We start from the raw sequence: 25,736 nt of genomic DNA, 5'->3' as shown, positions 1-25,736 counted from the left end.
ACAGCAGAGCCCACCTTCCCATACCTGTGTACCCAGGTCATATCAAACAACAGTGTGCCCCACATGACAGGGGCAGGAGTCAACCGTGCAAAGACAATCACGGTCCTGGTGTCAGTGGGAGGGGCACACTGCACCAGGGGCACAGGCACAGGGGACAAGGGCCAGTGGGAGGGCAATTGTGGGCCAAGGGACGAGGCTGGTACAGGACACGACTGGCCAGGATACCATCTCCAGAGTCCTGGGAGCCTACCAGCAAACCCAGGACAAGATGGGCCAGATACTCACCACCTTGCAGGACACGCAAATGCTGCAGGGGGAATACCACCAGGAGGCAATGTAGCAGTGGCAGGCACTCAATGCCACCATGATATCCATATTAGGGGAGTTCAAGGAATTGAACAACAACCTTCGGACATCCTCAACCCAACAGCAGGCCCCATCCAATAGTCAGGCAACACCACTGCCAACAACATCAGCACCTGCTACTGGAATTGAGGCACAGCAGGAGGACCCACAGGCCACCAGCACTACAACCCCTGCAGCTGAGGGACCCCTCCGCAAAAGAGGCCGCCCATCCAGATATCCTGCAGGATCTGAGGCCAAGACCAATCCCCCCACCAGGATATGATCCTTCTTCTGAACTGTCACCTTTGTGTGCCACTGTTACACCCTGTTGGCTGTCCAATACAAAGTACACAGCATATACATTACCTGTGAGACAAACAGCTGTACCACCCACTCTGATCAGCACCCACACCATTACCCCACTCCTCTGGACTTTGATGTCATACACTTGATAAACACAAATTCACACAAGTCATGGTGCACGTCTCTCCATTGTATGTGGTGGCAATCTTGTTTCCAAGCAGCAAATATATGCAGATATCGGCACCCCAACAATGTTGAAGTGACAGGTGTAGTGGGGCATCCAGGCAGGTATGTAAGTACATCCAAATTGTAATGATATCCAGTGTCAACGATGGCAACAGACAATACAGAAATCAGCTTACAGACAGAGATGTGACCTGAAGAGGAAAAATGAAATGGAATATAGCACAAAGTTGTAAGACATGTGAATCAATACATACATTCACAGCATTTGAACACATACACAGGATGACTGGCCCAGCAGCTATCATACCACATATGTAAGGGCCTCCATAGGCACTCACACACGTGTGGTACAGGAAGGTTGTAACATAGGAAACATCCTCTATTGTTCACCTCCCTGAGTAGCCAGGAACAGGTACTTGCCACGCAGCAGCTGACAATGCAGCATGAAATGCCTACACAGCAGGACAAGACTGATAAGTCCCCCCAACATATCCCCAAACAGGCAGACTGAGGACCCTAAAGCTTTGGTACAACTATAAGGCTGTACCGCAATGGCACCAGCATTCCACGCATGTACATAGCAGCAGTGCATTACCACTACCCCTTATGGTAAGTCAACTGCCCTTCAAGTTCGGAAACCAAGATGGAAGGCTTTAGTCACCACACACACCTTGATGAATGCAAATACTGGCTACAGACTGGCTTCATCAATGCATCTTCCATGTGCAGGTGACATACAATTCACACATACCTGCACATCATTGAAAATAGTGACGAATCTTGTCAGTCCTGTTGTCATGTGCCTCATCCTCCTCTGCCTCCCCATCAGCATCAGAGTCACGGACCCCCAACACTCCTCCAGCATCAATGTCCCCCTCCTCCAACAGTGGGATGTGCCTTCTGAGGGACAGATTATGGAGCATGCAGCATGCAACAATGATCTTGCAGACTTTCCCTGGTCGGTGCTGTAGGGCACCACCAGACACATGAAGGCAACAAAATCTAGCTTTCAAGAGACCAAAAGTCCACTCAATCACTCGCCTCACCCGGCCATGTGCCTCATTGTACCTGTTCTTCCCTCCTGTAGTTGGGTGTCTCAAAGGTATCAGTAGCCATGGCAGGTTGAGGTATCCGGAGTCACCTGTGTGGAGAAGGGAACATGACCTTAGGTAACAAAGCTAGACAGAGTGCTGACTGTGTAATGAGGGGTTCAAACATCTGCAATGGAGGGCAGTACACATACCCATGAGCCAGGCCCTTTCTCCCTGTAGCTGTGACATCATTGCAGGGACACTGCTGTTCATCAGGACGTAGGAATCATGCGCTGATCCTGGGAATTTTGCGTTCACATGTGTTATGTACTTGTCTGCAAGACACACCACTTGTACATTGAGCGAATATGTACTCTACCTGTTTCTGTAGACCTGTTGATTGGTCCTCGGAGGTACCAATGCAATGTGAGTTCCATCAACGGCCCCAATTACATGTGGGACATTTGATATGTTGCAGAAGGCTGCTTTTACAGTGGGCAATTCTGGAGGTGTGGGAACCTAATGTACCTGTGTTCATGCTTGAGTAGGGCATCCAGCACATCCTGCAACACCTTACTGAACTGGGGCTGTGAAAATGCAGCAGCCAGTCCTACTGTAACCTGAAAAGGCAGGACTGACAACACCTAGACTGTTGGAGGAATGGCATGGGGATTTCTCATACTCTGCAGGAGGTCTGGCTTCAACTGGGCAACCAATTCCATAATGCACAAACGGTTAAGTCAATAGGTCAGGATGATGTGGTGCTCTTCCATGGTATCAAGATCTACGAGTGGCCGGTTAACTGGTGCATTTCTCATCACTCTATTGTGGCGATATCTGTGCGGGGACACAAACAACAATCTGAGAACCTCTCACAAAGTAGGGCATCAAGTATGACATACAACAGTCATGAAGTGTTATTCATGCAAGTTGGTTGTCATGTTGTGGGAAGGCACATTACTCCACACTCCATTCCTAACCAGACGATGGCACATGATCCCTGTGGCAATGGACGTATGCAGGACATATTCACGTATACTTTCCATGTGTTCCACTATACTGACCATATATACTGACAACTGTAGTGACAAGTGTGGTGATGTCACCAGACACTCACTACATTTGTCATTATCCAAAATGTGTGAACTGATGTATCCGTGACAACATGCAGGTAATTATGCAGTGGGAACCCAGGACAGGCATGTTACAGATTAATATGGCATCCGCCTGTCCGGCATGGATTGTACAACTGGAAGTGACCTAGTTCCGCCGGTGCAAGTCGTCATGGCAGAAGACGATCTGAACCACTGTGCAACCCTCCATTGGTTAACATTGGTGTGTATGGGAGACTGGGACCAATGACGATCACCGCCGGCGGTGACGGTCATGACCGCTGCGGTCGTAACCGCCATTTTGTATGGGCCAGCCCACTTGACTCCTGGCTTTCAGGCAAGACAGACCTCCACTTCGTGTGGTGCTGTGTCCTGTCTCTTGGAGCAATGATGACACGCACTGCAGGGGATAGGGTCCAAGCCTACATTATGGAGGAACTGGAGAAACTGGTGGAAGGGGTCCTATCCCTGCATTCGCGGTTGTACGGTGCTCCAGAGCAACAGGTCAGTACTGCGTCCTTTGTCCCACATGTCAGGTGGTGTTTGACAATGTATGTGTGTGCACATTGACATGTCATGAAAGATCAGGTGTTTAGCATGCACAGGATATGTGAGGGATATTGGCAGTGTGGATGATCCGTGTTTGTTGTGTGTCGCCAAAGGGTACCGCTGTATTGTTGTAATTAACATCATGTCCCCCATTTTCAGAATGTTTCCCATGCAGGTCAGCTCCCACCAGAAAAAAGGGTTATGTAGAGCCATCGCCAAGGAAGTGCAGACCCTGGGGGTCCATAGCTGGCGGAGCACCCACTGCAGGAAGTGGTGGAAGGACCTGAGGCTCTGGGCCCAGAAGACCACAGAGGCCCAGCTGGGGATGGCCTCCCAACGGACCCTGACCCCCCCAATGGCCCGCAAACTGGCGGTGGCCAATTCAGAGTTTGATGGGCTCTTGAAGGCAGCACAGCAGCCACAAGGGGGTAAGTGTTGACTGTCAGGTGACTACTGCATGGTTGTTTACTGTGACCATCACAGGACTTGGAATTTGCGTGGTCAGATGTGATTTAGGGAATGTAGAGTTCTAGTTGTCACACCCATCATGTAGGAGTGTGTGACATTAGCCATGCAGGAAAAGAAGTGGTGGTACTGTAACACACATTTACCTGTACTTATGGGTCCCTCAAGTATGCTATCATGTCACTGGCTGCATCCTCCATCTCTGCATGTACTGTTGTAGTACAAGGTGGTTATTTTGGCACTGTATATGGGTAATGACAGGCATGTTACATGAACATTGCAATTGCTTCACTTACTACATCAGTGGACCTCTGTTCCACATGTACTCCACACATTCCTGTCAGTTAGTTAGTGTTCTCAGTCCCTCTGTGCTCAGATTTGTATCATCACGTAATGGATGACATGTGGATGGGTAGGTTCCTGGGCTGGTTTGTTGGATAAGTCATTTAGGCAGTTGAAAGCAATGTAGTGGTCTTCATTCAGGTGTTTATGCTGCAGGGATGAGGTGAGTTTGAGTATCGCTTGCATGACTCAATAGTAAATGATTGCTAAATGGTCTCTTGTTTCTACGGCATGGGCTGTTATCTGTATTGATTGTATGTGAAGTGGATGTGTGGGTCAACATCATTTCCTCCCTTTCTGTTTCTCCCACCCTCCTTCTGTCGCTCCACCTCTGTCTATGTGTGCATTAGCATCATCTGGCGAGGGAGGAAGGGCACCGGCGAGTAGGGATACAGCAGCCCACAGGACCTAGGAGGGGGACACCAGTGAACCTGAAGGGACCAGTGCGATGGAGGGCGAGGAAAGCACCACGGGGAGACTGGAGCTACCAACACATCTGATACGGATTCCTCCTCCGATGGCGGCTCCCTTGTGGTGGGGACCCATCCTGGACCACCAGAGCACCATCCTTGTCTACCAACCCCTTACCAGCCCCACCCTCCCTGTAGCATCACACCCAGTTGCCCATGCCCGCTCACCCAGGAGGGTGGGCGTCTCCTTCGCCGCAGGCACCTCTGCCCCAGCCCCAGTCAGCCCTCCTGCCCTCAATGAGGCGGCTATTGACCTCCTGAGGTCCATCTCTGTGGCGCACACAAGAATTGTAAATACCATACAGGGACTAGCATCCCAGATGCAGCAGTCCAGTGCGTTCCTGAAAGGCATTCACGGTGCCTTGTCTGGCCTACAGAGATCGTTTCAGGCTCTGGCCTCCTCGTTGACAGCAGCCAGTGTCCCTTCATCTTCCATCCCCCCTCCAGCTACCTGTTCCCAATCCACAACCCCTCTCCCTTCACCCATCCAAAGCACATCTACAGACCAGCATATACCCACTACAACAGACAAGGTGCGCAAAGACAGTCATAGGCATCGTAAATGTTCACACAGGCATGCGCACACAACACACATCAGCAGACACAACAACAGCCACTTCCCCCACCACCTCCTCCCTTGCAGTCACATCTCCACTCACACCTGCCAGCACTGCATCATCAGACACTGGTCCTGCTATCATTCCTGTCATACCTTCAATCACCACAACTCCAGATTCACAGACACACACCCCACACACCACATCTGCACTCACCACAACTGCTGTCTCTGCAATCTGCAGCACATCCACCTCACTTGCACACACCACTGCAACATTCACTCACACATCTTCCATTCCTTCTCCCTGCATCTCTGCCCCCTCCTGCCAATGAATGCACACACACACCCACTCACCCACCCAACATTCAGCCACCACACACATACACACATTGCATCCACGTACAGCACACAACACATCAGATGAGCACTCACTCTACCTCCACTCCCAACCCTCAATCATGTGCCCGCCCCATGTAACTAAGAACGTTTTCCTTGCTGCCCTTGACCTCTTCCCTACTCCTCTCCGATCACGTGTTCCCCTTAAATGCTGTGTTCCCCTGCCCCTCTCAGGCCCTTCCACCTCCCGTTCCTCGGGTGCCCCCTCTGGTGTTTCCCCTACCCCTCCACCCAGGAAGAAATCCACCCCTCCAAGTTCCAAAGTCACCCCTCCCAAGCTGAAACATGCCCTTCCACATCCAAGCCTCCACCACCACACCCCTGAGGTACCTGCCTGTCCCACTGATGCCCCTATGATGTGGAGGCCTATTTGCTGTCAGGAGTCAAGTTGGGCCCATGATTTATGGACGTTGGACTTGCCAGTGGTGCATATTTTATATAGTTAATTTTATAATTTGTTGTAGAATACAACTGCCCACATTACTGTTGTTGGCAAGTTGAGATGCTTGTCCTGGTTTCCTTCTACATGGTGGTGTGACATCTGTGTGTAATGGTGTGTGAGGTTTGTGTATGGACTGTGTCTGTGTTGTTGCATGAGCTGGGTAGATGGTTTGGGCCATAGGAGTGTTTTCATGAGTGTGACTGCTTGCTTGTGGGATTGTCTGGGGAGTTGCGTGCGTCCGTGTGTATGGTGCTGCATGTGTGGATTTCCTTGATTGTTGGTTGTACGTGTTGTGTCTCCTGTGTCATTGCTGAATATGTGTTCACTGCTATTGATTGCGTGTTATTGCTACATATAGTTCATGGTGTATGTGTGGTGTAGCACAATGTGCCTGTCTATGCTTGCGTTGAGGTGTTTGTGGTCTAGTTGTCGTTGTGTGGTTATGGGTTGTGTTAGTTGGCGTTGTTCTGTATGTTTGGTACGTATCTGCTTGGCTTTGTGTGTGTATTGGGTACTTGCCATTGACGTATATATTGTGTGTTCCTGTGTGTGGCCTTAGCTGTCTGTGCGAGGAATGTGTGTTAAGTGTGGGAGTGTAACACTTCCATTTCCTCCTCTCTGTGTTAGGCATACTTACAGTTGTCATCTTCGTCATTGTCAGTGGCCCTGAAGGTGTATGGGGAGATACAATGCTGGGAAGACTAGCAGTTCATCTGCCATGACAGCTGCGGAGGCATCTCTGTGCCTGGAGATGGGTGTCTCCTTTTGTACTTTCTGTTTCCTCCAGGGTTTTCGTAGCGACCAGCACGCCTCGGATATCCTGACGGTGTGGTGACTCAGAATATGGCAGGCTGGACATTGGCTTCCGCAAGCATGAAGTTGGCTTCTGCCTCCAGTTGCTGCTCATCGGCAGTGGCGGTGCTGGTGGTGAGTTGTCTGTGTTGCGTTGGGTTCACCGCCTTTCTCGTTATATGGTGCTCTGCACTGCCACCCTGTTTGTGGTCAAAAGACCTCCATCAGCGTGGCGGTTCAGTTACTGCCATACTCGGAGTGTGACCCTCAGTCTCAAAATCAAATGATAAGCATACAGAAACAATACTGGTTGACCGAATCTTCTAAAGAATCTCAATTTAATCAAAGCTTGGATCACTACACATTTTAAAGTTACAGTACAAATCAACAGCAAGAATAACTGCTCAATAGAAATGGCATACATTTAGATTCAGCAAAGAAAAGACATCAACTGTTGTTAATATTTAGCAGGCATCAATCAGAGAGTATCCTAACTAACCTTCAGATTATAATAACATGTTTGGGCTTCATGCAAAACAATTTAGTCAACACAAATTTGGAAAACGTCTAACTATGGCTCTATCAAGATTAGCAGTTGGCACCAAAGCAAACAGACATCGCAATCAGTAATATCGTCTTATACCTCTCCTCAGTATGATTCAGCAAGCTGTGACTGTCTTCGTCAATTGGACATCATTTCAGTCAGCAAAGCATCGGAATTCAGCATTAAAATTCAAGACAGAAATGTCTCAGGAACGGACATAATAGAATGTTGCTCCTTGGCAATAAAGTTAGGAAAAGAAGCATGTCTCATTTCAGGGCGGTCAAGAAAAAATTGTGGCGAATGACCCCTCTCCTCTCGGTGCAGTCTGGCTAAGTTAGATTCTCTAAAACCACTTCCCACGTTGATATTGGTCAGAGAATCATACGTTTACGTTTAGTCCAATGAAAGTAGAGGAAGAGACACCTTCTTGCACAAAAACAATCCAGAGAGGCACTTACCTCTTTCTATGTGTCCTGCAGAATGCAGAAAGCAAAATGCAGCGCACATGGAAAGAGGAAACAACGAGGAGAAATAAAGATATTTCTCTGTGTTGCGCCTGCCCTGGGGAGGCATTCAGTTGTGACGCATTCCCAGGTTTACAGGTTCTTGTAAATCTGGGGATGTGTTGGAAGCCATCGGTGCTGCACAGGAACACCCACCACAACGCTCATGGAATGCCTGCATGACGCAGTGTAGGGCAATGCAGCAACTTGCGCTGGTTTGCCTGATACCATATCTACAAGGCCATGAAAAGCCACGGAAAGCAGCTTTGCATGGCCTTTTATATATGGGCCTTCAGTATGAGCCACCGGTGTGCACACAAAAAGGGACGCACTGACGGTACACTTGGCTTGTTAATATGCCCTGGGCAGTATACTGTGAGGAATATGAGAATGCATCATAATTATCTTGCAATGCAATGACAATGTGTTGGATGTTTATGGACGCAGACAACTTACCAAAATATAAGCAAGTGCAACCTTAGGTGTCGACCACTACATGTGTCACAAGAAAAAAAGCACTGGCAAAGCCAATGGTCTGCATCAATATGCTAAAAGAGGCCAATATAATTTCTCCATTTAGCAAATTAATGCAAGACCTGTTATTTTTTCAGGACTTAATGTTACCGTTTACTTTATTAAATAGAACCATTGGACTCTGCGACTTAAAACACCTATTTCCAAACCTACAACATTTTATTAATTGGGTAAATAATGGGCAAATCAAAAGCAGCCCAGCCTTAATGATTAATTTACACTACTACCAAATTAGGCTCCAAAATAATCAGTGAGTGATACAGATTAGAAGCAGCTTCCTGCAGTATTTCGTTGTTTGCTTAATGAAAATATCAGTAAAACAATATGAAAATCGGAATTTATTTAACTTTTAAGGCAATGAAAGCTCATTTATGCAAATATCGTAACTTCTTAAATTCCTTTCGTACAGGCCATAGTATTTGTTTTTTTACATTTTAATAACATACAGGGATCTCAAATTAGTTGTTATTTTGGAATGAACATAGCCTAAAATTCTAAATTTTAAATTCCATGATTTGACAGCTGCCAATTTTCATTCCTATAGCAGCAGAGAATATGAACTTTGTAGTGTACATATTTGCACTTTTACACATGTACTGCTACAGTGCAAATGTGAACTGACATGCTTTTGCCACAGTAAAGTAAAAATAATATGAAAAAAGGCAACTTAGTGTTGTCTCACAGAATGCATGTTACAGTGACATGACAGAGGAAAATACATATTTCAACAATCTCAAAACCTATGCAGTGTGATTTTATCTCCACTCATGGGTTTAACCCCTTATTTTGTTTAATGCAGGGGTCTCCAAACTTTTCTCTAACAAAAGCTCTTTATGTTCAACGAAAACTATGCTGAGCTACTAGCACTCTTAGTGTTGGAATGGTGACAACATCAGAAAATATTACATTAACCCCTTAGCGGCTGATGGACAGAATGCAGAACCAATCAAACACTCACCCCCAGTCACATCTATCACCATGGCTGATGAAGGGTGATACCCTGACACGGGTCCCATGATGCTTGTTTCTGGTCCAGATAGGACCTGGCCTGGCAGTTCGGGCTGGACTTTTACCATGGGGCACAGGGTCAAGACTGATTTGTATGTCGCTGGGTCCAAACAGAAGTGGTGTGGTGAGCAAAAGTTTTGATATATTAAACCTAGATCTGTTACTGGGGGCGAATGTTAGATTGGTTCCGCATTTTGTCCATCATTTGTGTTTGTTTGCTTTTGTTGCCCTAAGTACGCTGGGTATGCCCAGTTGTGGGTCCCAGGCTCACTATGTCACTGGATTCAAGCTAGCCTGGCTGGTGAAGGGTGATACCCTGAAACTGGTCCCAAGAGGCTTGTTTCTGGTCCATGGAGGACCTGGCCTGGCTGGTCGGGCTGGACTGTTCCCATGGGGAACAGGGTCAAGACTGAATTGCATATGACTGGGTCCAAACTGAGGTGGCATGGTCCGCAAATAAATTGATGGATTAAACCTAGATCCGTGACTGGGGGTGAATATTTAATTGGTTCTGCATTCCATCCATCATTTGCGTTTGTTTGCTCATGACAGTGAATGGCTCAAAACACAACATGGACGCCCATACATTTTTCCACTAAAAACTGAACCTTTTTTCCAATGTGGCTAGCTGTAGATTTTGAACTCTGGCTCAGCCAGCATCTAGAGAAACCTAGCAAACCTGTACATTTTTTACATTTTAAACTAGCCACCTAAGGATATCTAGGGAGGGCAGGCGTATGTGGCTTTTACCAGGTCTTTTACCCATAATTCCTTCCAAACCTCAAACTTTGCCTAAAAATACTAATTTCCTCACATTTCTGTGATGAAAAGTTCTGGACTCTGTGGAGAGCCACAAATTTTATACCACATAGCATTGTCATGACTTATGCGTTGCTTGAACCTGGAGTCCCCTGAACGAGTGGCAAGGTTCTTATTCCTGAATGTTCGGCCTTGGCCCAGGTAGGGGTGACTCTTTCTGGTAGCCATGGTGCTGCAGGCAATAGGAACACCAAGGGCAGTCCGTGTCCTTCAGAAGTAGTGCCAGAGGGAAAAAAAAACTAAAAAGGGGAAAAAAACTCAAAAAGATAATTTCCTGGAACAGGAGCAAAAATCAATAGGTAAATATAAGATCAAAAAATGAACAGGAAAACACTGGAACAGACTAGTAACCAGTATCTGACACAAGGAAAAAGGAGCGAAGACACCAGCCAAACAGAAAGTGTTGCAGAGCAAGGAGGGAAAGAATCACAGCCCTTAAATACCCCAAAACAGGAAGTGACCAACAGGAAGTGCAAGGACACCATATTAGATAGGGAAAGACACATAGAAAGTAATGGACAAGGAGCCATAGAGAGTAGGGAACCAATGCATGCTGGGAAGAGAGGGGAATAATGGGAAAGAAGGAAAAACATAAAGGGAAGCACAAATGAGGGCAACAGAAAGAAAGGACAACAATAGCAGGTGAGTGGGGGAGAGGTTAGATATGCCAGAAAGCGTGCCCTGCTAGAAAGAAACGAGGCCCCATGCCCAATTTGGGGCCTCGGATACTGCAAGAGAGACTGGTGGCGCGGCATGTCTCAGCGCTGCGCACCGCGGCCCGAGCCAAATGTGCGGCCCGCGCTGCGCGCCGCGCGCCGCGGTGCGACATTAGTTCCCCACCCGAGGCCCCAGGTATGTGCGGACACAAGTGGTGAAAGTGACGAATCAGAAGAGGGGCATGAACAGAAGACGCATCTTCCCAAGAGCATTCGCTAAGAGGGTAACCCTTCCAATGAATCAGATATTGAAGACGGTTGCAAAAGACACAAGAGCCACAAATTTCCTGTACCTCATATTCTGGTTCATCATTCACCAACAAGGAAGGAGGACAAGGAATCTGTCAGGAGAAAGGATCAGGCATATAGGGTTTGAGCTGGAAAACATGAAAGACTGGATGGATTTTCCAGGTACGAGGTAAGTGAAGACGGACAGTGACAGGATTAATCAGCTGAAGAATACTGAAAGGACTGTAGTAACGAGGTGTAAACTTGTTCTGAGAGAGTTGCAAAGGCAGAAATTTCGAAGAAAGCCAGACTTTATCCTGGATGTGATATACTGGGGCAACCCTGAGCTTCGTATCTGCCATTCTCTTCATGTATCGCTTAGTGTCCAGCAAGTTAGATCGAATCAATCTATGGATCTTTCAAAGTTGTTTGGAAAATGAGATGACAGCAGGAAGAGAAGAGGTAGACTGAGGAGTAGTAGGAAAAGAGGTAGGATGATAGCCATAGGAACAGAAAAAGGGGTGACTTTGGAGGCACTATGGGCAGTGTTGTTGTAAGAGAATTCAGCGATAGGAAGGTAAGTGTTCCAGTTACTCTGAGTAGAATAGTAAAAGCAGCGAAGGTACTGCTCTAGTCCTTGGTTGAGACGTTCGGTTTGCCCATTGGTTTGGCGATGGAAACCAGATGACAATGCTATATTGATATTCAGGATCTTAAAGAAATGTTTCCAAAACCGAGAGATGTACTGAGGTCCCCAGTCTCATACAATACTGTGTGGGAGTCCATGTAGACGAAAAACATGATAGATGAATATCTGACTTAGTTCTTGAGAGGTAGGTAATTTCTTCAGGGCAGTGAAGTGAGCCATTTTCGTAAAGGAATTTATCGCCACCATGATAACCTGATTTCCTGCTGATGGAGGTAGTGAACACATGAAATCGGTAGAAATGGTGTGCCAGGGAGCAGATGGAACAGGTAACGGTTGCAGTAATCCCGCTGGTCTGGTACGGGGTATCTTTACTTGGGCACATATGGGACAGGCCTGTACATAATTTTTGACATCCGATTTCCAAGTAGGTCACCAGAAAGATCGCGAGAGTAATTCCTGCGTGGCCTTGATGCCTCTATGACCAGCAAACGGAGAATCATGGCACATCTGCAGCGCCTTTTCTCGTACTCCTCTTGTAGGGAGGAACAACAGGTTCCTATAATAATAATATCCCTTCTGTTTACGTATTAGGGGGTTTAAGTTCTCCAGTTCTTGTGCAGAAAGGTTGGAATATTCCAGTTGTACCTCATCCAGGAATGATTGAGCTACACCGATGATCTTGCCGGGCTCAAGTAGATATTGTGATGTGGTAGGAGTACAATCTGGATAACGGCGAGACAGAGCATCGGCCAGTATGTTTTGGGATACAGGAATGTAGGGGACATAGAAGTCGTACTGACTAAAGAAAAAGGCCCAATGAGCATGACGACTGTTCTGGCATTGAAAGTTACGTAAACATTGTAAATTCTGATGGTCCGCTCTCACCTCGAAGGGCTCTTTGGAACCCATAAGGAATTGTCTCCACTCTCTGCAGGCAGTCTTCAGGGCTAATAACTCCCTTTCCAATACTGAGTAATGTTGTTCAGACACAGAGAGTACATGAGACAGATAAAACACAGGATGTTCTAGACCATCATCATCCTGTTGTTGGAGTAAGACTGCTCCGATGGCTCTTTCGGAAGCATCAATAACAACCACAAATTGTTTGTTGGTATCTGGATGTCTCAGTATCGGTGCTTGAGTGAAGGCCTTTTTTAGACTTTGAAAAGCTGTTTCAGCCGCCTTTGTCCAGACAAATCCATTGGATAAATTCTCCTTCTTTAATGTTTGAGTAATGTGACTGGTCTGTTCCGCAAAGTCTAAAATAAACTGTCGATAAAAATTGGCCAGTCCTAGAAAACATTGAGTCTCCTTGATGGAGGAAGGGGAAGGCCAGTCTAGGATGGCTTGTACCTTTTCCAGATCCATAGCTATTCCAGCGGGACTAAGGTGATAACCCAAATATTTGACTTCAGTCTTATCAAACTCACATTTCTCTGGTTTACAGGACAGTTGATGTTGCCTGAGTCTTTGGAGGACTTGTTTAACGTGTGTAGAATGAAGTTCAGGACGTCTAGAATATATAAGGATATCGTCTAAGTAGATTACTACTGTATGGTTCAATAGATCAGAAAACACAGAGTCCATAAATCTTTGGAAAATTGAGGGGCATTAGTGAGGCCAAAAGGCATAACTCTGTATTCATAATGACCAAATGGAGTTCGAATGGCAGTCTTCCACTCATCTCCTTCTTTGATGCGCAAAAGGTGGTAAACTCCACGATGATCTAATTTGGTAAATCATTGAGCCCCTCTGACTGCCTCCAGAATATCTTTGATGAGGGGTAAAGGATAACGGTCTTTTATAGTGATCTTATTTAAACCACGAAAATCCAGGCAGGGATGAAGATCTTTAGTCTTCTTGGGTACAAAAAAAGTGAGGAGCCCCCGCCGGAGAGGAAGATGGTACAATAAGACCACTGTGCAAATTTTCTTGGAGATAATCTTTGAGAACTTCCTTATCAGGTACCGTGAGAGAATACATTCACCCAAAGGGAACGATCGCCCCCATGTGCCAGTGGAATTGTACAGTCATAATGTCGATGTGGAGGCAAAACAGGTCTGGATGGTTTTTGGAACACATCTTGAAATTCTAGATAGTGATCGGGGACTCCTTGGACTGTATTGATGGAACAACCTGTAGTGAGTTCAGTAGGCATCAATTTCTTGGGTGACCAGTACATGTCTGAGGCAAAACAATTTTCATGACAAAACTGTGAGGACAAGGAAATAGTTCTGGTTTCCCAATTTATATAAGGATTATGTCTTATGAACCACGGAATCCCTAAGATTATAGTATGATTGGGAGATGATATTAAGTCAAAGGAGACGTGTTCTTGATGGCTCCCAAATTGTAAACTTAGAATCAGGGTAGTAGTATCGACTGGGCCAGAGGATATTAAGGACCCATCCACTGTGTGTACTTGTTCTGGGACTTCCTGGGGTCGTGTTGGTATTTGTTGTGTTGTGGCCCAAGACTTATCCATATAAATGCCACTAGCACCACAATCAAGTAAAGCCATTGTTCTCTCCTCACGACTGTCAGGTAACTGCAGAGTCATAGGAAGCATAAACAAAGTAGTGGCATTGTCCTTGAAATAACTAATGGAAGGTATAGCAGATGATCCCGTCCCCTCCCTTCTTACAGAGGACAGGAAGTAGCGTTTCCCGATGGCCTTAGAGGACGAACAGGGCATGTACGAAGCATATGACCGGCAGCACCACAATACAAGCACAATCCTTTTTTACATCTTTCTTCCCACTCACGGACAGAAAGTGGGCCACGAGTAGTATCCACCTGCGTAGGCTCACCTTCGGTTTCTCTGATGGGAAGGTGAGGTTCCTCCGGATGGTGCAAAAAGACACGTGAGGTACTTGGCTGGGAAGGCCCTATGTTTCTTCTTTTTTCCAAACGTCGTTCTTGGAGACGATATTCGATGGAAAGAGCTAAATCCATAAGACCGCGAAGATCTTCAACTCGGGTGGAGTGCACTAACTCGTCTTTGATTTCCTTCTTTAGCCCTCTACGAAATAGAGTAACCAGAGTTCGCTGCACCCAGGTTGTCTCGGCCGCAAGCTGTCGAAAGCGTGTAATATATTGGAGGACATCTTGAGAGCCTTGTTGGATGTCACACAGCGCTTCTTCAGCAGAGGCCTCCAATCCTGGACGACTAAACATCTGTTTAAACCGATGCACAAAGGCTGGATAATCAGACAATACTGGGCCATTGGATGATACCATCAGAGTCGCCCAGGCCAGGGCAAGACCGGATAGGGCACTGATAAGATAACCCACCTTTGTCTTGTCGTGAGAAAATTGTGTGGGTCGGAAGGCAAAGTAAACAGTCAATTCATCTAAGAACTCTTGCAGTTTTGTTGGTTCACCGGAGTAGCGAGGAGTTGAGGTGGAAACAGTAGGAACATCTGTACTACGGAAGGCCAAAGCTTGTCGTAAGGCAGCATTCTCGTTGTGTAATTGTTGCAGTTCCTGAGCCTGTTGCTGAACGGTTGCCAGAAGGGACTGATCAGGATCTGCAGCTGCCGCCACTGTATCATCCATGGTGTTAGACGAAGTCCGGTGTATTTGGCCCTGCAATCTGTCACGACTTACGCGTTGCTTGAACCTGGAGTCCGCTGAATGAGTGGCGAGGTTCTTGTTGCTGAATGTTCGACCTTGGCCCAGGTAGGGGTGACTCTTTCTGGTAGCCACGGTGCTGCAAGCGATAGGAACGCCAAGGGAAGTCCGTGTCCTTCAGAAGTAGTGCCAGAGGGAGAAAAAAAAACTAAAAAGGGGAGAAAACCTCAAAAAGAAAATTTCCTGGAACAGGAGCAAAAATCAATAGATAAATATAAGATCAAAAAATGAACAGGAAAACACTGGAACAGACGAGTAACCAGTATCTGACACCAGGAAAAAGGAGCGAAGACACCATCCAAACAGAAAGTGTTGCAGCGCAAGGAGGGATAGAATCACAGCCCTTAAATACCCCAAAAAAGGAAGCGACCAACAGGAAGTGCAAGGACACCATATTAGATAGGGAAAGACACATAGAAAGTAATGGACAAGGAGCCATAGAGAGTAGGGAAACAATGCATGCGGGGAAGAGAGGGGAATAATGGGAAAGAAGGAAAAACATAAAGGGAAGCACAAATGAGGGCAACAGAAAGAAAGGACAACAAAAGCAGGTGAGTGGGGGAGAGGTTAGATATGCCAGAAAGCATTCCGCGCTAGAAAGAAACGAGGCCCCATGTCCAATTCTGGGCCTCGGATACTGCAAGAGAGACTGGGGGCACGGCGTATCTTAGCGCTGCACGCCGCAGCCCAAGCCGAATTTTCAGCTCGCATCGCGCTACGCGCAGCGCGACAAGCATTGCCTTAAGTCTTGTGATAAAAACGGTAGCTCACATGTATAGCTGGGCCTTGTGTCTGTTACAGAAAAGTATTAAATCAAGGTCAACAGGAACCCTCTGGTGAGGTTTGAGCAGTTCCTGTAGCAGGTACTATGCCCAGTCACACAAGTGGGGCAGCATTTGTATCTGCGTAAGTAGGGTAATGCAGAGTGGTAGGAATTTTGTGGATCCCTGCGGATTCCAGAAGGAAAATGTGTGATTTCAGTCAGAGTTTGAGATTAGCAGAGCATGATGGATAAGAAACCTAATGAGATCCACACAAGGCACACCATCCTGGACTTCCTTGGTTGTCTAGATTTGAAAAATGCCTGTGTTTGCATGGGTGCCACCACAGCATGGCCTCAAAGCAACACTTACTACTAATGCTTATCTCTCAACATAGTGAGTTAGTACCTTTTGTGTTATTTTCTTTTGGGCCACCCACACAAGCTAGGTACAGTTCTTATGGAGAGATGTGTGGGAACTCAGTGTGGGATGAAAACTGTGGCTCCATGCAGATACCATGACTTTCGGTCACAGAATTATGATGAAAATATGAGTTTCTAATCAAAGTTTGATGTTTGCAAGGTCTTCTGGGTAATATTATCTGGTGAGAGCCATGAAGTCATGTACCCCTGCACTCCCCTAGTTGTCTAGTTTTCAAAAATGTGCAGGGGCTGGCTGAGTAGGGCCCAAAATCCACAGCTACCCACAAGGGAAAAAACAAGGAGTTCTTCTTAGCAAGTGACATCTTTACATTGTGGCGAACAAAGAATACTCCATCGCCTTGGCTGAGGACTTAGGGGCATATTTATACTTGTTTTGCGCCAAATTTGTGTAATTTTTGGATGCACATTTGGTGCAAAACTAACTCTATATTTATACATTGGCACTAGACCCGTCTAGCCCCAAATTTATGGAGTTAAAGACATTTTTGGGACGTGGAAACCTACTTTGTGTCAATGAGATGCAAAGTAGGTGTTCCAGTGCAAAAAATGACTAGGGCCTTAGTGCCATATTTATCTTCCTGTGCTAAAATCTGGCTCAGTGTGGGCATTAGGGGACCTGTGGGCCTTTTTTCCATTGTGGAACACCATGGAATAAGCCCACAGGTGCCCTCCTCAGGCCCCAGGGACACCCCCACCCACACCAGAGGGACAGAGGAGGATGGGGGACCCCATCCCAGGTAAGTATAGGTAAGTACAGGTAAGTATTTTTTTTAAGTGCCATTTGGGGCCCTTAAATGGGCCCCCTTACAGGGCACTGGGTGCAATGACCATGCCCAGGGGACCCTGGTGCCCTGTGCTTGCCATTAGGGAGGTGGGCATGACTCCTGTCTTTTCTAAGATATGAGTCATGTGGTATGGTTGGTTTTGTGTCAGAAAATGGTGATAGGAAGGGTAGAGTCTTTTTTTTTTACTCTAACCTGCCAAACATCAGTTTTTGGAGAAAAATCCCCTTCTTCCATACCACTTTCCCCACCCGGCTAATGTAATTTTTTTTTTACACTAGCCTACTCTTTGCACTGGCTTGCACCATTCTATAAATATGGTGCCAAGCTGGTGCTCAGAAATGGTGCAAACCGGTGCTAAACTTTTTGGTGCAAAACTGCGTTAGTGCAGTTTTGCACCAAAAAATATAAATGAGGGCCTTTATGTCTGCCATGCTGAGATTACCCTACCTGCTAAAATTAGAAATGACTGCCAAGCTGGCAGTCATTTCAAAAACATTGACAGGGCCCACTGAAATGGCACTTTCTGTCAATATCTTTTTATGTTTGATGTAGTACTCCATCAAAATAGCAGAGCCGTCCATCAATTTAAAAAAAAAAAATTAAAACAAAATCCTGAGGTCGGATTTTCAGTTGGAAAAAAGTGCCCCTCTCACCATGGGAGTTATCTCCCATGGCAAGGGGGACATTAGATATTACTCACCCTAACACTATGGTTTTCCAGGTGGTAATGTGCGGCGAAAACGGTCCTGTATGTCTGCACAGATGGCCCTTACTCAATCAGGACATGGGAGGGAGGCAACCAGGCCACGGATGGAGAAGTCTTCCCTGCAGTTTCCCCAAAGCTCCATCCACATATATATCAGGTGGCTAGACCATTATCTTCACAGTAAGGATACTCTTTTGAAATTGCAACAAAGTATCCTTACTGCCACTGATATAAATCTGTTGCACATGAAAAATGGTTTGACCTAAAAACACTGCAAGGCTGGGCCAAATATCAGACAAAAAAGAGCAAAAAACGCCAATGCTGAAGACATTTAATTACCAAATTCCTTGGATATACCTGAAAGCGTAAATTAATTATCACTTCCACCAATTTAATTAAGAGAAATTTTAAAAGCTCAATCAATCACTTACATTGGTTTGTCAAACACAAGAAGACAAACAAACATTATACTAAGCCATCAATAGATGAATTAGCACTAACACAAATTGTTCTTCAAGAACAATTATGTACAAATAATGGAACCAAATTGTTAAAATATGTTGCATCCAGGTTCTGACAATTTTGTGGAAAATCAGAGCAAAAGGAGTTCTCAGGATTTTGTTTAAGCTCCTAATGTGAGAGCTCAATACAGAGGTGCGCAGCTTCAGTATTATATATGACCACTGCAGGGATGATGAACAATCTGGAACTTTTTATTACAATTGTCCCTGTTTGATCATCCTACTTTAGTGCACTCTCTGGATGCTCCATACGGTCGACGCGTTACTACCCACCCAACTCCAGTGTTCTCATCAAGACACAGACCACTTGGATGACACTAAAAAAGAAGAAAAAAAGGAAACCACCCTCAACATATCATGTAATATAGTGCCTATGGAGCACCAACTAGTCTGCCACTTCCACAGCAATACCTGACACCAAATGAAAGTGGCAAGTCCTGAAATGAACCACAACCATATATATACCAAGAGGGGTGGGACAGCAAAAATGTTTCCGCCAATGATTCTAAAAGGAAAACAGGGAAAAACAAGTCTAGGGAATTATAGGCGAATTTAGCAATGTGGAAAAGAGCTCTATGGGAGATCAACCAAGAAAGCATAAATCAAAAGACATTCACTGACAACTGGAAACAATGTTGCATTACCCTGTACATTGAGCCCTGCGACCTTGGAAAAGGGAACCACTAACTAGAGAGAAGCCTCACGGAGCCACTAACTGTCTCATCATTACTGTACACGACTCTAGAAACAATGTAAACAAGCTTGCGCATGGCCACTAACAAAGAAAAAAAGAATTAAAAGAATTCTTACTGTGCAACATATGCACTCACCAAAGGAGGTTGAGTGACTGCTTCAAGAACAATTTATATGTGGAATGACATAAAATCACGAAAGTATTTAAATGAGCGGCAGTCTTGAATGTTCAAATTAAATTCACCTTTGTTGCATCCCTACAAGTTAAGGTAATACTTACATCCAGGTGAGATGGCATGATTTATTGTTTAACTCTATCTGCCACTCATTAAAATGCTCTTTTTTGACTGATGTAAATCTGGCTGTATTTTTAAAATTTATTCCGACACTTACATTGGTTGGTTTTAGCACCTCCAGAAATGTTAGCTTCAAATCAAAGTATCTGAATATTGAAATCAATATGACTATGAGCTATAAAGCCATGTCAACGCACTATCTGCTTAATGGCCCATTCTCATGCCATTCATGCACCACACAGAAGACTTTCATACCACTGGCCCAATCCAACAGATCAGTGCACCCACAACAACATACAGCCTCCATGCAAAGACACATAACATACATACACCATATGACAAAATCCCCATTTATTTCCATTCATATTGAAGATTGATTGAACCCAGATCTGTGACTGGGGGTTAGTGTCTGAAAAGTTTCAACACTCCATCCATCATTTCATTTTGTGATATTGCCTTGTGCACACTAAGTGACTAGGGTATGCCCAGACGTGGGTCCCTTGCTTGCTGTCCCACTGGATTCCAGCTAGCCTGGCTGATGAAGGGTGATACCCTGAAACCGGTTCCAGGATGCTTGAATACTGTCCAGGGAGGACCTGGCTTGGCAGTTCAGGGTGGACTGTTCCCATTGGGATCAGGGTCAAAACTGGTATGCATATAGGTGGGTCCGAACTGGGGTGATGTGGCAAGCAAAATAACAATGGATTAAACCCCAATCTGTGACTGGGGGTGAGCGTTTGACAAGTTTCAACACTCTGGGCCTGAGTACAACTTTGGAGGAGGTGTTAATCCGTCCCAAATGTGACGGATATACCACCAGCCATATTACGAGTTCCATAGGATATAATGGACTCGTAATACGGCTGGTGGTATATCCGTCACTTTACCGTCACTTTTGGGACGGATTAACACCTCCTCCAAAGTTGTAATCAGGCCCTCTGTCCATCATTTTATTTTGTGATATTGCCTTGTGTGCCCTAAGGGACATGGGTCCCTTGCTTGCTGCACCACTGGATTCAAGCTAGCCTGGCTGATGAAAGGAAATACCCTGAAACCAATCCCATGATGCTTGAATCCTGTCCAGGAAGGACCTGGCTTGGTAGTTTGGGCTGGACTGTTCACATTTGGATCAGGGTCAAGACTGATTTGCATATACCTGTGTCCGAACTGGGGTGACGTGGCAAGCAAAATAACGACGGATTAAACCAAGTTCTGTGACTGGGGTTGAGTATTTGAAAAGTTTCAACACTCCGTCCATCATTTTATTTTGTGATATTGCCTGCCGATTGATGCATCCACAACTTTCACAAATGAAAAAAAAAAGTTTGAGTAAATTTTTACCACCCGTCAAGTAACCGCCACATGAGGCTCAGGAAGACCTGCTTTACATGTGTCTTTAGCACTCTCACTGTGGTAAATCCAACTCTTTCCAGTTTGTGGATGTAAGTTGGGGGTGTCTGAGTATACCTCTGAGGTGTCATTCTTTGAGCTGAGTGATCATATCTACCTTTGAAAGTAAGGCAAACATGATAGGGAATACTCCCAAAGTTCCCTAAAGAGAATGTCATAAAGTTTGCAGAACTGTAGTTTTTGACACACAGGGTAGTCCGTGAGAATGTAACATATGTCCCACCCACCATTATATGCAGTGCTGTGACTTTTTAGTACACTTATCATATAGCTAACTGAACATCTTCTAAGTTATTACAGAGGATGAGCATGGCAAGCAGGACAAACATTTTACCCATATGTGTAGTGTTGGGTACAGATTTCTCTGTATTTGGCATGATGTTTTTGTAAAACTCACTGCCACCTGAGAGGGTATTCTGTCACTGATTCAAGAACAATCAGTGGTGATCTTTGGAATAACCTAGTTGAAGAGCCAAGCGCATAATGCACTTATTTTAGAGACTGCTTATATGTGTAGGTCACTCTGCCCTTTTGGAGCCAATTAGGAGGAATCTATTCTCCTTGCTCTAGTGCTGCCTGTCCTGAGCAAAGGTGTCTGGAAGGTTTCTGAAATATGCTGGCCTATTGTTGTAAAAGACTTTGAACTTCTGCTTCAGGAGTTTAAAAAGAGCTGTGATTGGGAGTCAGTGAAGCTGATTCAGGTGCTGGGTGTATATGTGTTGGGATGTTGAGGAAAGAGGCTGCCTGCTACATTCTGTATGGTTTGGAGTCATCTGCTTCATTGAGTGAGGGAGTAATTTAGTATTGAGACACGTGTGGCGTCAATGGGTTTGAATTCATAGGTAATGATTAATTGATGGCATGCATATCTGTACTATCTTTACTGCAGCCTTCCACATATGTGAAAATCCCTCTGAAAGCACACCTACCCTAAGCTTTTTTTTGTATACCCATGTATGTCTCTGTCCTCATCAGAGTCCTGACTAGTCCTGTGTACTTGCCAAGTGAATCTATACTAACACCTTGCGCCGCTAGCTACTTGAAGCTCAAGAAAACACGTCTTTCATGCAACTTCAGTGTACTCACTGTGCTATTATTAACTCCTCCCAATTTGTGGATGCAAGTTGGGGATGTCCAAGTATAACTTCTGAGGCTTCATTCCTCAAACTGAGTGACATATATAATGTTGAGACTAAGGCAAATATATTGGGTAATGCTTTCCAAGTTCCCAAAAAATAATCGGCCAAATAAATGTCCTGTGGGACTCATTCACCTACACTTCCATTTTTGCTGTGAAAGTTTGAACCCTCAATTATTTACTTGTACCATACCCAATATTATTAAAAATTGGTGCAGGACACAATGGGCCTGATTTAGAGTATTGCTTATTCTGTCACAAACTTGACAGATATCCAATGCGCTGAATTACAATATCCATGGGTTATAATGGAATCTTAAGAAGGTGGACGGAATACCCGTCTCGTTTGTGATGGAGTAACCCCATCTGCAAAAACTATAAATCAGGCTCAATATCTTATATGATGACAGTTTTCACATTGTTAGTATAAGAATATACGTTTCCTCACATATCCAAATTAGTGCAGATGACACAGTGCTCAGATAGTGAATATAAAACGACATAGAACAAGAACAGATCCCAAGGTTGCATAGGATGTTATGTCAAACAAACATAAGGGGAGAGCCTGCCTGCTCACATATTGTATCTCCTGGCAAAACATGACATGTTTTGAAAGCAACTTAGGGAGGGGATGTTGATGTTTCAACCTGTAGTTAGTCCTCAGGTCACATCAGCATAAAAGTCTTCTGACTAAACTTCCCTAGAATGTGTGTAATCCTGGGACCTTCAATAAGGCATGCTAAAAGCAGTTAATGCAAGAATACTTCAAGACAGAGTCTGAAATGTATATAGGATCACACGGTTAGGACAGTTTTGGTGGGGTAGGCAAATTAATGAGAAAAAGTACACCTTTGTATTGGGTGAAGAATGTGGTCACCCCTGTGAAATGGGCCACTCAGTTCCTTAGACGGTCCAGTAAATGTAAATATATTGAAACACAAGCTTTATTTGGTCATAAAAAACCATCAAAGCAAATAACCACAATGCTACATATAAATACAGAATTGAATTAAAAAGATAAATAGGAACAATTAAAAACATCATACATTATTAAGAATAAAAATTGATTACATCTCTCAGTCCTTGCCGTCTAACATACATATTTACATATCACTGATGTTGTAAAAGGCGAGTGCGAATATGCCGTGCAGCCACAAGGAATTTGCTACCTGCATATATCAATATGATAGAAGTGTCGTTCTTTAAAATCCTAAGGTAATAACATGTTGTCTAATGCCCACATTCTGACAGACTGGGCAGATCCACTTGCATTTTGGGAAAGCGTATGCTGTGCAAAAGAACAAAAAGAGTTTAACCGATTCTGGAACATTGTTACAGCCTGGACATAGGTTGGGTACTGGCAATGCCCTCCATCTACTAGTAAAAGAGATTAACGGTAAACAACCATAGGGAAAACGGGCATACAGGCTCATTCCTAGGGGATCGGGGATAAGATCTAAAAAAGGTCCATACTGGGGGTAACATTTAAAATCGAGGAATTGGTTAGTCAACCGCCCATGGGAAGTGCCAGGAAGATAGTTATTCCTACAGGAGTGTGGAATTTATTAAAATATCTACTTGTCCAGGGGACAGGTTGCTTCTCAAATCTACTTGTCCTGTAAAAAGATCTACTTGTCCCTTTGGTGCCATGTAGTGTGGCGACAAATTATGGCAGCAATTAATAGCCTCTCTGATTATGCCAGGGCTACTACCATAGTAGGGCTTGAATACTTGGAGTTTCAATCCCTACTGTAGCAATTTCCTTATTTTGCCACCTTTCTGCAGATCTGCATACTGGGGCTGGAGGAAGCAGTAAGCAATAGTTCCAGGGCTGGAATGCCTTTGAGTCTGCAAACCTACTAACCTGCATGTTTTAAAGATTTTTACCAGCTTCTCTCTAATATTTTCCCATAATAAGAAAGGTTGGACATTTACTCCTGACAATGGCAGAATTAGAACTTCTTCCAGGGTTGGGAAGAAAGTGGCTGGAGGGAAAATGAACTTGCAAATGCTCAATAGATTTTCACATGAGCAAATCTACACATCGTATTTACCCACGCTAAAATACAGTTCACAAATATTTTATAGGGGTACGACATATACCATGGGTGCACTTTTGTGACTTTCTTTAAGAATTTGGGGCCACAAGTAGGTAGGTTCAGATTTGTGACCTGCAAATTGTGAGTCGCAAATCCGAATGTAGGATGGTGTCCTTGACACCATCTGTGATTCGCAAGGGCTTCGCAAATGCCCACATCATGAATAATCATGAGGTGGGTCGCAATTTGCGACCCCCTCACGAATGGTGGCCTGCTGGAGACAGCAGACCACCATGTCTGTGACTGCTTTTCAATAAAGCAGTTTTTTTTTGTAATGCAGCCCGTTTTCCTTAAAGGAAAACGAGATGCATAACAAAAACGAAAATTGAAACGTTTTCGTTTCATTTTTTCAGAGCAAGCAGTGGTCCACAGGACCACTGCTTGCTCTGAAAAAATGTTTACAGTGACATTCACAATGGGAAAGGGGTCCCATGGGGATCCCTTCCCTTTTGCGAAAGTGTTAGCACCCATTTGAAATGGGTGCAAACTGCGATTGGTTTGCGCCCGCGTTCGCGGTCACAAAACAATCCTACATTGCACTGCGAGTTGCAATTAGGAAGGGAACACCCCTTACTAATTGCGAGTCGTAATCCCGTTTTGTGATTCGGTAACCAGGTTACTGAATCGCAAAACTGGGTTTGTGCATCGCAATGTGCTTTTTGCACGTCGCAAACAGCGAAAGTCGCTGTTTGCGACATGCAAAAAGCTACCTACATGTGGGTCTTGGTCCCTAATTAGGTCTGGTGTTAACAAAGACATTTTGTTTTTATTAAACTTCTATTTCTCTCTCTTTCGGCTGGCTTTACTGTGAGTGATCGCATTCTGCTCTTCCACAAGGAGCATATTGCCACACAAAGTAGTTTTGTTCAGTGTCAGGAACTACAGTGGCAATCAGTGACGTAACGAAACTGGAGGGTGCCCCTTTGCAAAGAACATGGAGGAGCCCCCTCTCCAGACTCACTCAGGGCAGGTGCTGTGCTGACGGGGCCCCCTGGAGGGCGGCTGCGGGGCCTTTGTTATGCCGCTGGTGGCAACGTGTGCTTTAAGAGTTCAAAAACTTTTTGGGGGGGTTTTGCCAATGTTTGTTACAATGTTGAGGGCCTGGTAGCTCCCACAACAATAAAGTGTTACAAAAGCCATGTCAAAACAAGACACGCATTGATGAAACTAAAAGACTTATAAAAATATGTCAGATCAGTTGGCTTTGTCAGTGTTTGTTTATTTTCATGCTTCCCATAATCGTGTTGAAAATGGTTAC

The sequence above is a fragment of the Pleurodeles waltl genome, chromosome 1_2 (genome assembly GCF_031143425.1).
Source record: "Pleurodeles waltl isolate 20211129_DDA chromosome 1_2, aPleWal1.hap1.20221129, whole genome shotgun sequence".
NCBI classification, from domain to species: Eukaryota; Metazoa; Chordata; class Amphibia; order Caudata; family Salamandridae; genus Pleurodeles; species Pleurodeles waltl.
The sequence above is the reverse complement of the archived record's forward strand: the minus strand, read 5'-3'. Positions refer to the sequence as shown.